Source organism: Eretmochelys imbricata, chromosome 13, assembly GCF_965152235.1.
Source record: "Eretmochelys imbricata isolate rEreImb1 chromosome 13, rEreImb1.hap1, whole genome shotgun sequence".
Taxonomy (NCBI): Eukaryota; Metazoa; Chordata; order Testudines; family Cheloniidae; genus Eretmochelys; species Eretmochelys imbricata.
Window position 1 is genome coordinate 39,282,236 of NC_135584.1, and position 17,070 is coordinate 39,299,305.

Consider the following 17,070-nt stretch of genomic DNA (forward strand, 5'->3'; position numbering starts at 1 on the left):
AAGGAATTTGCCAGTTAAGTGCCCAATCAAGAAACACTAACAGACAATAAAAAGAAAAGGAGTACTAGTGGCACCTTAGAGACTAACCAATTTATTTGAGCATAAGCTTTCCTGAGCTACAGCTCACTTCATTTAATGCATACTGTGGAAACTGCAGAAGACATTATATACACAGAGACCATGAAACAATACCTCCTCCCACCGCACTATCCTGCAAGAGGCTGCTCTGCAGCTCTCCCACACCACTTTCTACAAGCCATTATCCTATGATCCCACTGAGAGTTACCAAAAGCAACTACAGCATTTGCTCAAGAAACTTCCTGAAAAAGCACAAGATCAAATCCGCAAAGACACACCCCTGGAACCCCAACCAGGGGTATTCTATCTACTACCTAAGATCCATAAACCTGGAAATCCTGGGAGCCCCTTCATCTCAGGCATTGGCACCCTGACAGCAGGATTGTCTGGCTATGTAGACTCCCTCCTCAGGCCCTACACTACCAGCACTCCCAGCTACCTTCGAGACACCACTGACTTCCTGAGGAAACTACAATCCATCGGTGATCTTCCTGATAACACCATCCTGGCCACTATGGATGTAGAAGCCCTCTACACCAACATTCCACACAAAGATGGACTACAAGCCATCAAGAACACTATCCCCGATAATGTCACAGCTAACCTGGTGGCTGAACTTTGTGACTTTGTTCTCACCCATAACTATTTCACATTTGGGGACAATGTATACCTTCAGATCAGCGGCACTGCTATGGGTACCCGCATGGCCCCACAGTATGCCAACATTTTTATGGCTGATTTAGAACAACGCTTCCTCAGCTCTCGTCCCCTAAAGCCCCTACTCTACTTGCGCTATATTGATGACATCTTCATCATCTGGACCCATGGAAAAGAAGCCCTTGAGGAATTCCACCATGATTTCAACAATTTCCATCCCACCATCAACCTCACCCTGGTCCAGTCCACACAAGAGATCCACTTCCTGGACACTACAGTGCTAATAAACGATGGTAACATAAACACCACCCTATACCGGAAACCTACTGACCGCTATTCCTACCTACATGCCTCCAGCTTTCACCCTGACCACACCACACGATCCATCGTCTACAGCCAAGCTCTGCGATACAACCGCATTTGCTCCAACCCCTCAGACAGAGACAAACACCTACAAGATCTCGATCAAGCATTCTTACAACTACAATACCCACCTGCGGAAGTGAAGAAACAGATTGATAGAGCCAGAAGAGTTCCCAGAAGTCACCTACTACAGGACAGGCCTAACAAAGAAAATAACAGAACGCCACTAGCCGTCACCTTCAGCCCCCAACTAAAACCCCTCCAATGCATCATCAAGGATCTACAACCTATCCTGAAGGATGACCCAACACTCTCACAAATCTTGGGAGACAGGCCAGTCCTTGCCTACAGACAGCCCCCCAACCTGAAGCAAATACTCACCAACAACCACATACCACACAACAGAACCACTAACCCAGGAACCTATCCTTGCAACAAAACCCGTTGCCAACTGTGCCCACATATCTATTCAGGGGACACCATCACAGGGCCTAATAACATCAGCCACACTATCAGAGGCTCGTTCACCTGCACATCCACCAATGTGATATATGCCATCATGTGCCAGCAATGCCTCTTTGCCATGTACATTGGTCAAACTGGACAGTCTCTACATAAAAGAATAAATGGACACAAATCAGATGTCAAGAATTATAACATTCATAAACCAGTCGGAGAACACTTCAATCTCTCTGGTCATGCAATTACAGACATGAAGGTCACTATCTTAAAACAAAAAAAAATTCAAATCCAGACTCCAGCGAGAAACTGCTGAATTGGAATTCATTTGCAAATTGGATACTATTAATTTAGGCTTAAATAGAGACTGGGAGTGGCTAAGTCATTATGCAAGGTAGCCTATTTCCCCTTGTTTTTTCCTCCCCCCCCCCCCCCACGTTCTGGTTAAACTTGGATTTATGCTGGAAATGGCCCATCTTGATTATCATACACATTGCAAGGAGAGTGGTCAGTTTGGATGAGCTATTACCAGCAGGAGAGTGAGTTTGTGTGTGTGGTTTTTGGGGGAAAAAAAGGGGGGGGGGTGAGAAAACCTGGATTTGTGATGGAAATGGCCCACCTTGATTATCATGCATATTGTAGGGAGAGTGGTCACTTTGGATGGGCTACTACCAGCAGGAGAGTGGGGTGGGAGGAGGTATTGTTTCATGGTCTCTGTGTATATAATGTCTTCTGCAGTTTCCACAGTATGCATCCGATGAAGTGAGCTGTAGCTCACGAAAGCTCATGCTCAAATAAATTGGTTAGTCGCTAAGGTGCCACAAGTACTCCTTTTCTTTTTGCGAATACAGACTAACACGGCTGTTACTCTGAAACCTAACAGACAATGGATCTTGGAAGGCTCCAATCCACATAAGAATTCTTCCTGGAGACATTCAAGATAGGATGTGGGCAATGGCTGCTGCCTGTAAAAACTGAGTCACGCATGGACATGTGACTTGCCCATGTGACTCCAAAACTCCATCTTGGAGCTGGATTTTGCATAAGAGAGAGGAGGAGGTCTCCACCCACAAGAGAAAGTCTATTTAAGCCCCTGGGAGACCCCCTCCATTTTGTCTTCAGCTGACTCAAGAGATAGTTTCTCCACCCCCAAAGGATACCTGAAAGAAACTGGAACAAAGGACAGTAACCATGGGGGTGTGTGTGATTGCTGGACCCAGACTAGAAGGAGGCTAGTCTGTAAAAGAAGCTTACTGGAACATCCAGTAACTGGAACTGTTGCCTCTCCCTTCCCCTCCTGGCTCAGGTGACAGGCTCTCAGGTCTCCCATTCCCAGTGAAACTCCCCTGCCACATTCCCAGGTCAACGTTCCCCCCTCCCTGCTGCATCACAGTTTCACTGTGTGTCTGGCACAGTAATAGCGGTCAGTGTCCTCGGGTTTCAACTGTTCATTTGCAGATAAACCAAGCTGACAGAGTTGTCTCAGGAGATGGTGAATCATCCTTGAACACTCAGGGAATACCACTGGCTGTATCCATGTGGGTGATTGACCGTAGCGACCTACTCCAGCCCTTTCCCCAGGAGCCTGTCGGACCCAATGCATGCTGTCTGTGGTTGCTGAATGTGAACCTGGAGGCTTTGCAGGAGAGGCGGAGAGAGTCTCCGGGCTTTTTCACATCCCCTCTGGGCCTGGGACTGGACAGCTGGGAATAAAGACATGTTACAAGTCACTGTAATATCAGCAGCAGCCTTGTCATGTCCCCTTGTTTCTCCAGAGCAGTTACAGGGAGAAAATACCTTCTAAAGCCGCTGCAAGGAACACTAAATGGAGGCAAAGCCTCATTTTCCCAGGTGCTGGAGGGGAAAGTTCTCAGGGGACTGGATGGTCACTGCACAGACCCAGTGGGTTGCGGATTGTCTGTCTGGGTGCAGCCTGGGCAGAGAGAGGGACAGATTTAAACAGGAAACTCTCACTCTCATTCACATTGCGCTCTCCTTATAGGGGACACAAACTCTGATGTGATTTGATACTTGCAGTAGGGCTCAGAGGGAGGCAGTCAGATTATCCCAGACTGTGTGTGTGCAGCGCCGGGCACAGTGCGATGGCATGCTCAGTACACTTTAGACGAGGGAAAAACAAGCAGATGCCTTGAAAGGGCTCGATTCCCATGACTGAAGCTTAGGGCCCAATTTCAATCACTTTGCTCAGTGGTGGGAGACTGAGAGATCCCGGTAGAGTGTTGCCACACAATGAGGAAATTATTTGTTTGTTCTAAAAGAAAGAAAGAAAGAAATAGAGATGGCTCCTAAGGGAGTAAAAATATTCATTAGATGCAGTGAATCTCAGCTCTGGAATCCCTTTCCCGAGCACAGTGGGGCTGTGTGACAGGTGGACTGTGGGGTCAGTGACTGGGAAGAGGTTAGTTCACAGGGCTACATTGGGCTGGGACACCTGCTGACACTGGCATTGAACTCCCAGTCCAGTGACCGGCTCCACTGAAGTGTGCAGGGACCAGAGGGAAATATTTCCTGGTAGGTTCAGACACACGGCTCGGGGGCTAAACGCCAATGTTTTCACTTCCTCCCGTTCCCTCATTCATCGCAGTGGGACCAGTGGTTTGTTGTGTGAGAAAAGCAGGCTTGTTTTCAGCAGCTCAGGGCTTTGTACACCTAAGGGGGGGATTCCCATGGAACTGTGGAGTTCAGAGCTGGGCTCAGATGCGTTTCACCCTGCCCCGTGTGTGTGTGTTACTGCTGCCCCCACGCGAGAAGGGCAGAAGGGCTGGGTTCATGGCTCATCATTGTGCCTCTCTCCTCACACAGTAATACAGGGCAGTGTCCTCTGGTCGCAGCCCGGCCATGTGGAGTTAGAAGCTGGGGCTGTCCTTGGAGGCTGTGAATTGCCCCTTGAGGGTGGGGGAGGAGCAGGTCGCGACTGAAGGTTTGTGGGACCCACCAGTCCTGGGGATTAAACCCGGTCCCAGCGCATTTCAGTGGGGTGAATTCTCCTGGCTTCTTCTTGTCGGGACCCTACTGGGTCAGAACGACCTGTGACCTGGCCCCTGTGGGAGGGATGAGAAGAGGGAATAGTGAGGGAACCGGCCACAGCAAACACTTCCCCCGTCCAGTAAAAGGAGACCAAATACAAACTGAAGGCAGAAGACAGTCCAACAAGTAGGATGTCGATCTGGGCTAGAGACCCCATGACAGCAGGGCGAGGGGGGTAGCTGGCTGGGAAGATTTGGGGGGACTCAGACGGATCTGGGAGTTGGGTCCCTGTGGAGTCAGGGCAAGTTTAAGTAGCTGGGTCTGGAAGTGGGCTCCCAGCTTTGCGTATTGCAGACTGAGCAGTACAGACTGCATAGGAATAGAGAGTAATGGAGCCATGGGGTTAGCGCGGAACAGGGCAACCCTCCACTCGCCAGAGGAGGGGCTCTGCACTTAAGGAGGGGAGCTGGGGTTAAAGATGCATTTATTAAACACCAGCCACTCCGCACCTCAAACCAGGGACAGTGTCATAGTAATTGGGGAATGAAACACTGTGACGCAGTGGGACTGTTCTTAATGTTTCCTCTGAATACTGTAGGGGTGCCTCAGTTTCCCCTGTGCAGTTCTTAAGTCTCTAGGTGGTGGGATAAGGGAGTGCAATTATTGCAGAGCAAAGGGCCAGGGTACATAAATGGCCGACACTCTGTCTCCTGGCAACTGATGGCCTGGGCCCTTCCCCCCTGCAAGGTGAGAGCTAAAGGGTTGGAGAACAAAGGAATCAGGTGGCCTCCTGGCCCGGGAAAGGGACAAAGCCCGGAGGAGAAGGGGCTGGAGGGTGAGTCAGTGTGGGGCTGGCTGGGGATGAGGAGTGAAGTGCAGACATGGTTGTCTGGCTCACTGCCCCACAAAATGGACCCGGCTGAGGGGTCCTGTTCTCTGTACCTAAAAGCTCTGTGTTAGACCATGTCCCTGTCGTCTAATAAACCTCTGTGTTACTGGCTGGCTGAGAGTCCCGTCTGACTGCGGAGTTGGGGTGCAGGACCCTCTGGCCCCCCCAGGACCCCGCCTGAGCGGACTCTTTGGGGGAAGCGCATGGAGGGGCAGAGGATGCTGAATGCTCCGAGGTCAGACCCAGGAAGGTGGAAGCCGGGGGAGCTCTGTGTCCTGAAGACAGGCTGCTCACAGAAAGGAGACTTCCCCAGAGTCCTGCCTGGCTTTGTAGGGAGCAGTTCCAGAGCATCGCCCGGGGACTCCATGGCAAACACAAGGCTGGGGGAGAGTTTGGTGAGATAGAGAACACTGGTAGGCTCTGGGAAGGTTGAGGGGAAATTGTGGATGGGACACTTTTCTGACATGCCTGGCTCATGGTGAAGGAAATGCCATTGCCTGGCTAGTGAACAGACTCTAAATTAAAGACCGCCTGATGTCAGCATTTCTGCTGCTGTATTTGTAACATTTCCCTGATTATGGAATTGCTTTTCTCCTCACTAGCCAGTTCAGTTTCCACCCTGTAGCTAACCGCATGCGACTTCCCTGTGCGACTTTCCCTTAGTTCTCTGTGTAAGGGCTGCCCCCTTCCAATCCACGCGATTCCTGGGTCTTCAGGCGGCTGGTTTTCGTACGAAGCGTAACAGGCTTCCCCTCGCTGTGTCTCTCGCACAGTAATACATCGCGGTGTCCTCGCGTTTCAGGCTGGTCATTTGCAAACAGAAATTGGAGCTGTCCTTGGAGGCTGTGAATCGCCCCTGGATTGCCGGGGAGGAGTTGTTGCTAGACGACGAATAATAATGAATTATCCACTCCATCCCTTTCCCAGGAGCCTGCCGGATCCAGAACATGTTATAGCCCATAACGTTAAACCCGCTGACTGCACATTTCACCGCCTGGGACTCTCCGGGCTTCTTCACCGCTGTCCCCGACTTGGTCGGAGCCCTCTGCGAGCGGGCACCTGGGGAGGTGGGGATGAAAAACGGGAAAGTGTACATTCAATTCTTAATATTAGACAGACCAATGGGCAACGAGGGGAAGGAGCGAATCCCAAACCCAACTCACAGGAGAGCGCGGCCAGAGCAAGGCCCAGCTGTCCCAGGGCCAACACAGCCATGGACCGGTTCGGGAGCCGAGCTCAGGTGGGTCTGATCTGAACTGGAGTCCCTGAGACAAATCCAGGACCTTGTGAGTGCCGAAAGTCTGTGGGGGTTTTAAATAGGAGGAGAGAGGTCTCGGCTTTGCATATCGCTGGCAGGAGGGTCGGCCACAGGGTAAATATGGGATCCACCCTCTGAGAGAGCTGAAGAGGGTCATTGCCCTGGGGATATAGGGGGAGTGTGTGTTAGGGTGTATAGAAGTGGGGAGATGCTGGTACTTCTGATGTCTTTATGGGATGAGAGTGGCTCTGGGGGTTCAGAACTCCCAGCTCAGTGCCTTTCATTCTTTCCAGGGGAACAGATACTACTGTGAAAGGCAGAGGTGCTGGAACGAGGGGTGCTGGGGTGTGTATTTGGCTGCCGCAACCCCTGGCTTGAAGTGGTTTCCATCATACCCAGGGTTACCGTTTGGTTCAATGGATCTCAGCACCCCCACTATACAAATTGTCCCAGCACCCCCAGTTAAGGGGATGCTTATCAATTCCTAAATGTATAGATGGAGCCTCTGCTTACGAAAGACTCAGATTTTCAAAGGAGCCTCAGGGAATTAGGCACCCAAATCCTGTTGTGTTTATTAGAGTGTTTAACTGTTTGAATAACAGGTCAAGATCGTCAACTGCTGTAAATAGGGGTCGCTGCTGTGTGGAATCCAGCGGGTCTGTGGTCACTGATTCCAGCTGTGGATCTGCTCTCACCGTGTAAGGTCCTTCTTAAGGCCACAACAACCAAACCCTTGTGAAATCAGAGGCGAGAGTTTCATTGGTTCCCAAGGGCTGTAGATCAGCCCCATCACCCGTTTCGGCTCTCTGAGGCGACAGCCACTGTCCAGTGAGTCTGAGATAGTAATGGCCAGGAGGAGAGTGAACGTTCCCCGCCTGCCACGGGGGAGGGTGGCTTTTACCACAGGAATCCCAGCTGAGCAGGGTTTAGGGGGGAGTCCGATGGTTTCTGCACGGCAGGCCCCAGTGCGGCTATGTGCAGCAAGGGGTGACATTGCCAGGGAACTACAGCAGTACCCCCATCCCCCGACACACACTGAGCCAGGGTCCTGCCCGTGCCGCAGGCTGTTTGCCTTGTGGAGCTGCTGCCCCCAGGCGGCGCACGGGAGAATCTGCAGCCCAGGTTTTTGTGTTAGGAGCAAGAGGTCTCGTTTCACGGTGCGTCTCGCACGATAATACCGGGCCGGGCCCTCCAGTCTCAGGCCGGTCAGCTGCAGACACAGCAGGTTGTTGGGATTGTCCCTGGAGACGGTGAATCGCCCTTGAACAGAGTCGGGCTAGTTTTAGTACTGAAATCCTTGCTAATTTCTAAGACCCCCCTCCAGTCCCTTCCCAGGAGTCTGATGGACCGACTCCGTCCAGTCGCTGCTGAAGGGGAACCCGGAGGCTTTGCAGGAAAGGCGGAGAGAGTCTCCGGGCTTCTTCACACCCCCTCCGGAGTCCACCAGCTGCCCCTGCGACCGGGCACCTGGGAATAAAGTCACAGTTAGAAATCACGTGGAGAGCAACGTGCCTTCTGCCTCTGACATGAGGGAGAAAAACCTTCCAAAGCCGCTACAAGGGAAGCGAAATGTTGGAACTCGGCCAGTCGGAGAGGTTTTTGGAAAGGGGCTTGGTTCTCAGAGTTTGGGTGTGCCGCATTTTCTGATGAGAAATCCCCAATTTGAGAGATTTAAGACCACTTAGGAAAATTGTGTCTGTTTTAACACGAGGAAAGAAACGAAAAAGAAAATATTTTATTTTAAATGATTGACTTGGAACCTTTCCTGGGGTTACAAAAGGCAGTTGGGTATCCACGTTCCCGGGATTTGCGCTCCCAAGCGGTGTTAGTCCCTTTGAAAATCTCCCTGTCCTTCTCTAGAGTAGAGATTGCCACATTTCTGCCTAATGGAGCCCCTTGTTCTAACCCGGTGAACTGCTTGTGAAGTTACCTTGACAGTCTATGTCCCGAAGCTTGGGGGAGATGTTCTGTATATTAGCTAAAGTCGTCGCTAGAAATGGGAGGTGAAACTGCCCCTGTTCCTAAAGTGCAGGAGGCGCTGGACATCAGAACAGACCCCACCCCACCCGCTTCGCAGACCTGAGCTCTCCGCTGCTGTGTGTCTGTGTGTTGATGTCCCTGGCTGGGTGTGGAATAAGATCTGGGTTTTGCCATAGGTGTGATGGGTTGGGTGTAGCGGACCCCCGCTGGGTGGACAATGTCTGACTGTATTGCTGTGTGTCCCCGCCGCTTGTTACTGGAAGGAGGAAGAGCAGTGGGGAGTGTGAATGTGTGTGTATGTCTCAGCGTGCGTTGCTCTCTACTGGATAAAATAGGACGTTGTCACTGTCCATGTGTGTGTGTGTGTTGCTTGTGCATCTGTATCCTAGCAGATATAATAATAATAATACGTTGCTCTTAAAGAGTACTTTTTTTCCAGAGGACGTCAAAGCGCTTTTACAAAGGAATTAAGGAGAACGATCTCCTTTTTAGAGATGGGGAAACTGAGGCACAGGGCGGGGAAACCGAGGCACAGGGCGGTGACGGGCACGGTCACCCAGCAACAGAAGTCGGGAATTCAGAACCCTGAATTTTAATCCAGGAGGGGGCACCTTCCCCCTAGTAGGACTTTGTCACAGCGCATGGGTGCAAATCCATTTGTGTAACATTGCTGCTCTCTGCTGGATTGAATGAGTCTCGCCCGAGAAGAAAGGCCAGGGTGTGTTTGTGAGGCCTCGTGGCTCCTGCTAGGTAGAGAAAAGACCAACTCAGGACTGGAAACGAGTGGGTGTCCCTCTTCGCCCCTATGGAAAGGAAGGAATGAATCCGGATCCGCTTTTGTCTGTTTCAGTCTTTGCTACCTCTTACTGGGAGTAATAAGACCCCGTGTGTGTGTGTGCCGGGGACCTCTGGCGTGTGTGCGCGTTTGTGTGTTTCACGGCTGCCTCCTGCAGAAGGAGATGTGACCTGCTCTCTCTCTCTCTCTCTCTCTCTGTGTTTTCTAGTCTCAGTGGCAGGGCGTGACTTCTGCTCGGTCGGTTGCTTTCTCAATGTCTGGGGGTCCGTGCTGCCGCCTGCTGGAGGGGATGAGAAGTCTCGAGGTTGGGTTTGTAGATAACAGGTGTGTTTTTCGTTACTGCTCCCAAAGAAACGGAATAAGACCCGTGCAGTGTGTGTTGTGTTGCAGGGGACTTGATACACGAGGTATTTTCCTAGCTTCCCCTCCTGAAAACCCCTGCTGTCGGTAAGTCCCTCTCCCTCAGCTCCTAACACCCACTGCTAAAGGGCGGTTTGCAAACCGGTTTCCCTTCTAGCTCCAATCCCCTCTTTGCTCTGGCCCACTGCCTTTGTCTGGAGCAATAACACACGGCGGTTCCTGCAGCTGTCATGTCACTCAGCTGTAGACAGAACTCGTCTTCAGGGGCATTCCCAGAGATGTTGAGTCGGTTTTGGAAGGACGAGCAGTAGGAATGTAGGGTCCCCAGTCCCTGGTCTCTCCGGGATTCAACGCTCTCGGGCCGGACTGGACCAGCTGGATTTGGGCAAGGACACCTGCAAAAGGAGGGAATTTGTTTCAGGAATTATAATGCTGTTCAGATACTCCCCGGGGACTCCCCCTGCTCTGCTCAAGTCAAGGGGATTTCTCCCTCCGGTACAAGCGAAGCAGAACTTTCCTACCCCTTCCCACAGACACTCACAGGAATGGGTGGCTGAGAGGAAAAGGAAGGTGAAGGACGAGTCCATGATGGGCTGAATTCATGAACAGATTGCCCGGCAGCCGAGAAAGGGCAGTTGAGTTTCTGGGAGAAACTGAGGTACCTAGAACCAGGGGGTTATATTTAATCAGGAACACCCCTGCGCAGGGATTTGCCTGCGGGTTTCACCCCGAGGGGATGGGAGATGAAAGGGGCTGGCAGGGAGCTGGTTCTGGGCTAAATGAGGGAAACAGATCGAGGTGCAGCTGCTGCCCTGCAGCCGAACAGGGGAGAACTGACTGGCTGACAAACTAGTTCTGGTGTCAGTGGGGATCTCTCTGGGGCCTGGCCATTTTCATCACGTGAAAGTCAGGATTCTGATTTGTCTGGGAGATGATCTCCCAGATCAGCTTCAGGGGCAGAAAATCAAATACGTGTCTTCTGGGTGACTTGGAAATTATCTGAAGTATAGTTAGGGTCTGCTTCTGCTCCCGGTGAAATCAAGGGTGAAACGGCCAGGGTCCAGTCCTGCCTCAGTGAGGGGGATGGATATCTAAAATAACCCCACAGATATCAAGGATGCTATGCTGGATTATTACCAGTGTAAAGGAGAGCAGAATCTGGTTTTCATTGACAGCAGGATTGGACCAGATGAAGAAGGGGTCCTATCCCTGTAGAGCTGGGTGGGAAATGTGTTGTGTGTCCCCCGCCACCCCTGGCTGAAAACTGAGACTTTTCTTCAAGAATTAAAAAAGAAAGAAAGGGGGGGGGGAGGAGAAATCCTGGAAAGTAAAACAATTCAATTACCAGCAACTAAATTGATGGGTTTTTTTGGCCAAAAAAACATAATATTTTTCAGCCAAATACCCAAAATAGTTATTTTTGTGGAAAAAATAGTTTAGCTGAATAACTAATATTCCATCGCAGAAAAGCTCTGACAGGAAAATTTTCAGTATCCATTTCAGTCATTGATATGCCCTAATTACCATAGTGGCTGAGCCCCTCACAATCTTCAGTGTGTTTTGTGCTCAGAACTCTCCTGTGAAGTAAGGAAGTGTCATTATCCCCATTACACAGATGGGAAACTGAGGCACAGAAGCCGGATTTTCAAAGGTATTTAGGTTCCTAAGCATCCAGATAGGCAGCTATTGGGATTTTCAAAAGGACCTAGGTGTCAACAACTCACTGAAATCAGTGGGAGTCAGGCAACTCTCTTACATCTTCAGCAGCTAAATATCTTTAAAATACGTGGCCCTGCCTGAGCTAAACTTCTCAGGTGCTTGTGCAAACCCCACCAGGGCCTATCAGCAACTTTAGGTGCCTAACTTTGAAAATCTGGCCCAGAGAGTTTGTGCAAGGGAAGTCTTGTGCCTAAGGAGGTTGTGGAATCTCTATAATTAGAGATTTTTAAGATCAGGTTAGACAAACGCCTGTCAGCGATGGTCTAGATAATACTTAGTCCTGCCATGAGTGCAGGGGACTGGACTAGATGACCTCTCCAGGTCCCTTCCAGTCCTAGGATTCTATGTCCTGGGAGACAGCTATTTTTAAGCACAGTGTTCACATTCAAATATCTTCTGTTTCATATATCTGCTGCCGGAGGGACTGAAACCTGCCAGGGTCCGTGTGTGTGCAGGGGACGGGTCTGCACTCAGCACTCCCTGCTGAACTGGCCTCTCTGCTCTGCTTTGAATCCGCTTCCCCTTTTTGTACGGGTCCCTGCTGTGCTCCGGGTCACTGTGTCTGGCGCAGTAATAGGTGCCGGTGTCTGCAGCTGTCAGCGAGCCCAGCCGCAGATAATACTTGGTGTTGGAAGAATCCACGGTGATGGTGATTCGGCCTTGGAGAGACGGGTTGTAGCTTGTGCTCCCGGTCCAGTATCCCATCCACTCGAGCCCTTGGCCCGGAGCCTGCCGTACCCAGTTCCACCAGTAGCTGCTGGTGACGGTGCCCCCGGTGACGGTGCAGGTGAGTGTGAGGGTCTCTCCGGGCTTCACCACCCCGGGGCCGGACTCCTGGAGCCGGAGCTGGGACAGGACACCTGGGAAAAGCAGGGATCGGTCAGATTCAAACCCACCTTCTCTCCCCCCCGCCCCAAATCAGCGCGGCCTCCCGCAGCCTCCCGCAGCCACTCACCCGGGGCCAGAGCCAGGAGGAGCAGGGGGAGGAGCAGAGAGTTCATTGTGCGCTAGGCGGGGACAACAAAGCGCTCGCAAGGGGCAGCTCAGCGCCTGGGGGACACGGCGGGTCTGAGCGCCCCGGGGCTGCTACTTCAACCCAGAGCCCGGAGCGGGGATTTGCATAACGTGGGAGCGCCCCAGGAAGGAGAGAGCGAGAGAGCTGATAAAAAGGACAGGGTGGGGGGCCCTCTGCCTCTCTGTGCCCACCCTGGACAGAGCGTGTCACACACACGCACAAATGCTTTGCTCGATTGCTGCAGAGGAGGAACATAGAAAAAGCCATAGTGAATTAAACTCTCACACCGCACTGCTGTATTTCTCATCAGTTTCTGGGGTCAATTCATTGACTCGTGTAAACCTTACGCAGGAGGTGCTGAAGAAGTCGAATTTTGGGCCCGGGGACTCCGGTGATGCGGCGCGCTTCCTTGTTTCAAAGCCCCAAACGCCTTGTCCTGATGCTTCCCAAACTCAACAGTTATTGATTATCGATGTCTGCTTATTGGTTATTGATTGGGTGGACAGGTAGGCAGCTAGGTAGGCGGTTAGCTGGCTCTATTACATTATTAAGGGGAACTTGCGGTCCGGATCCCCTAGACATCTTTGCAAATCTCACCCCTATATTTCCAAGGACAAGGAGCTCAGTGTCTGGAGGCTCTTCTCTTCCATAACAGCAGGTTGGCAGAAGTTTTTGTGCGACTTTAAATAGGCTCAGAGATCTTTCATTACAGCGCTGGAGACGGGTCATTTTGGATGAGGGTCTGGGGTGTCTGCCGGGGGCCACTCGGTGAAATAAGCTCGAATTGGCACCACGATCTGTACCCCAGCCCCTGGACGGACACAGCAGTTTTGAAACTGAACTGACTACATGGGAACTTTAGCCTGGATTCGTTATTCGGCTTCGAAACAAATCCCTGGTGCAAACTTCACTGTGACGCCGCTAGTGGAGGCTGAATAATGGATCATTTCTATGGCAGGTTTCAGAGGAGCAGCCCTGTTCGTCTGTATTCGCAAAAAGAACAGGAGGACTTGTGGCAGCTCAGAGACTAACCAATTTATTTGAGCATGAGCTTTCGTGAGCTACAGGTCACTTCATCGGATGTGAGCGGTAACTCAGGAAAGCTTATGCTCAAATAAATTTCTTAGTCTCTAAGGTGCCACAAGTCCTCCTTTTCATTTTTCATTTCTATGACGTTTCCGGTCCTCTCCAACCCCCAACGGAAACCCGGTCCATATTACAGTCCTCGCTTCTGGTTCCTTGGCGGTTCAGAGAGCCCATTCCACCTGTCTCCTGTGTCCAGACACAGTGACTTCTTTAAACCCGCTGGAGACACGTCTTTGGTTCTATTGATGGGCTGGTTCAAGGTCACTGTGCTGCCCTCTCGGGGAACAGGAGAGAATTGCAGGCCACAATTTCGGGCGCTTGGTGTTTTGACTCACTTCCCTTTTCCTATATTCTAGGCAAACAGGAATGAATGTGTAAATGGGAAGGAGCTTCTCTTGTGCAATGAGAATGAGACTGATTGCCAGTTTCCTGGATGTATTTAACGGGAAAGTAGTGCCCTTGTTGATGGAGATTTTATGTCCATGTTTGATGTAGTTCCTGTGACAGGTCGGTATATGCAGATTTTGATTGTATTTGTGCAGCATAGTAGATTGGTAACGCTTTATATTGTGGGGCATGAAGCAGACATTAGTTCTGGGTAGGGGATAGCATAGAGAGAAATTCCCTTATTTCTCATATTTAATATGTTCTGTAGGTAAGGTGTTCCTACCCGATTCTCTCTCTCTGAACATGTGTGCATATGTGTCAGCAACACTCCCTGTTAAACTGGCATTTCTGCACTCTTCAGAGCCCGCTTCCCCTTTCTGGGCCACTCCCCGCTTTGCTCTGTGTCACTGTGCGTCTCCTAACACAGTAATACTTGGCGGTGTCTGCAGCTGCCAGGGAGCGGAGCTGCAGGGAGAACTGGTTCTTGGCAGGCTCTGCAGAGATGGTGACTCGGCTTTGGAGAGACTGGGCATAGTGTGTTGTCCCTTCTTTGGATACATCTCCCATCCATTCCAGCCCTTTCCCGGCTTCCTGCCGGATCCAGGTCCACCAGCAGCAAGAACTGGAGAGGGTGTCACTGGATGGACCCGAGATGGTGCATGTCAGTGTCAGGGTCTCTCCGGGCTTCAGCATCGCAGAACCGGACTGTCGCAGCTGCACCTGGGAGAGGACAGCTGGGAAAAGGGAAAGAAATCCAGATATAATTTAGTCACTGAATATGTATATGTGTGTGTCCCTAATTCCCCCACTTCCCCAGAGAGACTTACAGACGAGGGTGGAGAATAGGGAAAGGAAAAGCAATAGAGATTTCATTCTCGCTTTCAAAGAAGGAGGAAAACTCCCCAGCGGGCTGAACCGGGCACTTCTGTGTCTGGGGAGAAACTGAGGTTCCTAGAACCAGGGGTTTGGATTTAAACAGGAACCCCCTGGGGCAGGGATTTGCATGCGAGTTCCCCAGGGTGGCTATAAGAGATGACAAGGGTGATTGCTCAGTACATGGCTATGTCCCCTCAGGAACAGGTGTCTCCTTTACACCCCAGACAGACGGTGCACTCAGCTCAGCCCACATGGCAGGACATGGCTGCTGTGAGGGTAGGAAGGTGGATGCAGAGAACAGGGCACTGGTCTGGGACCCAGGAGCAACCGCTGGGTCAGGGATTTGCATACAGGTTCACTCATTGGGGATAAACTACCAGGGGAGGGATCATTCTGCAGGGAATCCTGTTTAGTGGATGGGAGAGGAGATTCACGCTTTCCCATCGTGTCTGAGGGTGAAAGCCCATTGAAATCAATGCGTGTCTCTCCCTTGAAGCAGGGGTACTCCTAATGTGCCGGGTGTGTAAGCCATCGATACAGACAATGCCCAGGAGATATCAAGAGGTGGGAGTCTCTCCGGGGGGTGTCAGATGAAGAAGGAACCGCAGCTGCAGGGAGAGGAAGGCTGGTTTCTGCCCCAGAGACTGACAAACAGCTTTATTGAGGGGGGAGGGAAATGGGTGTGAGTCGTAGAATGAGAGAATCGTAGGACTGGAAGGGACCTGGAGAGGTCATCTACTCCTGTCCCCTGCAGTCGAGGCAGGACTAAGTATTGTCTAGATTATCTAGTATTATCTGGGCTGCGTCAGAACAAGGGCTGTGATTGCAGTGACAGATACACTAGAGGGAAATGGACCAGGTTGGGTTTTGGTCTCTCTCTCTCTCTCTCTCTCTCTGGGGAAGTTTAGAGTGGGTCATCCAGAGGAGCAGGGCAGGGGTGTATCTTGGAAATAGCTGGGTGACATAACTTCAAATTGGCCCCACAATCTCTACTCTGTTATCTGAACTGACACATCCATTTTGAAGCTCATCTGACTCTATACAGCGATCTTAGCCTGGATTTATTATTCTGCTTCAGACAGCATCCATGGTGCAACCGTAACTGTGGAAGCCAGGAGTGCTGGCTGAATAACTCAGCATGACTGTGATGTCTCGGGTCCTTTCCAACCCACAAGGGAACCCTGATCCGCTTTACACTCTGCAGTTCTCGTTCCTTGGTGGGTCAGAAAGCCCATTCCACCTGTCTCCTGTATCCAGACACAGTGACTTTACTTAAACCCCCTAGTAACACGTCTTTTGGTTCTTTTGATGGACTGGCTCATATTCACTGTGCTGCCCTCTCCGTGGATTGGGCAGAATTGCTGGCTACCCGGTATTACACATCACTGGGGCGCTTGAGGTTTTGTCCCACTTCCCTGTCCCAGGATTCTAGGTAAATAGGCCTGGATCTGTCCTAGCCCGCTGTATGTAACTGAGTGAAGACTCAGCCTTTGCATGGCACAGTCTGCTCCACTCACCAGGGAGATCCTGCACCTGAGCATGAGAGAGATCCTATGTTCTCCACCTTCTAACCCACTGAAGGAACCACATTCACTGAAGATCCCAGGGCTGATGTTCCAAGGTTCAGTACCCACACTGGGGGCCAGATCTACCGAAGTCTCTGCTCCCATTTAGCCACCTGAATAAGGGCCAGAGGGTAGCAATTTCTCAGCACGTAGCAGCTGCCTGTGTGACTTTTAGGGTCAGATTTTCCCAGCAGCCCAGCACCCACACACTGAGCTCAGTTCTGTTGTCTAAATGGAGGCCTGGATCTTTAACAGCTCTAACCCGGTGTCATGGAGTGTGGGGAAGTCAGGGCCCTGCACCCCTCTTCCTGGGATTCACCATGACTCTCAGCCCGCCAGCAAAATGGAAGGTTTATTGGACAATAGGAACACAATCTGAAACAGAGCTTGTGGGTACAACCAGGACCCCTCAGTCAAGTCCTTCTGGGGGACAGGGAGCTTAGACCCCAGCCTTGGGGTTCCCTGCTGTCACGGAGTGTGGGGGAGTCCAGGCCCTGCACCCCTCTTCCTGGGATTCATTGAAACTCTCAGCCAGCCAGTAAAACAGAAGGTTTATTGGACAATAGGAACACAGTCCAAAACAGAGCTTGTGGG

General features: G+C 51.3%; 1 pseudogene across 1 annotated transcript; it reads right to left on the reverse strand.

Annotated features, from left to right (window-relative positions):
- Positions 1 to 11,913: 11,913 nt before the first annotated feature.
- On the reverse strand, positions 11,914 to 12,596 carry LOC144273265 (immunoglobulin heavy variable 4-59 pseudogene; annotated as a pseudogene). The gene is made up of 2 exons (XR_013347742.1): positions 12,503 to 12,596; positions 11,914 to 12,407 (listed from the first exon to the last, which is right to left on the reverse strand). The product of XR_013347742.1 is annotated as an immunoglobulin heavy variable 4-59 pseudogene (transcript).
- Positions 12,597 to 17,070: the final 4,474 nt, after the last annotated feature.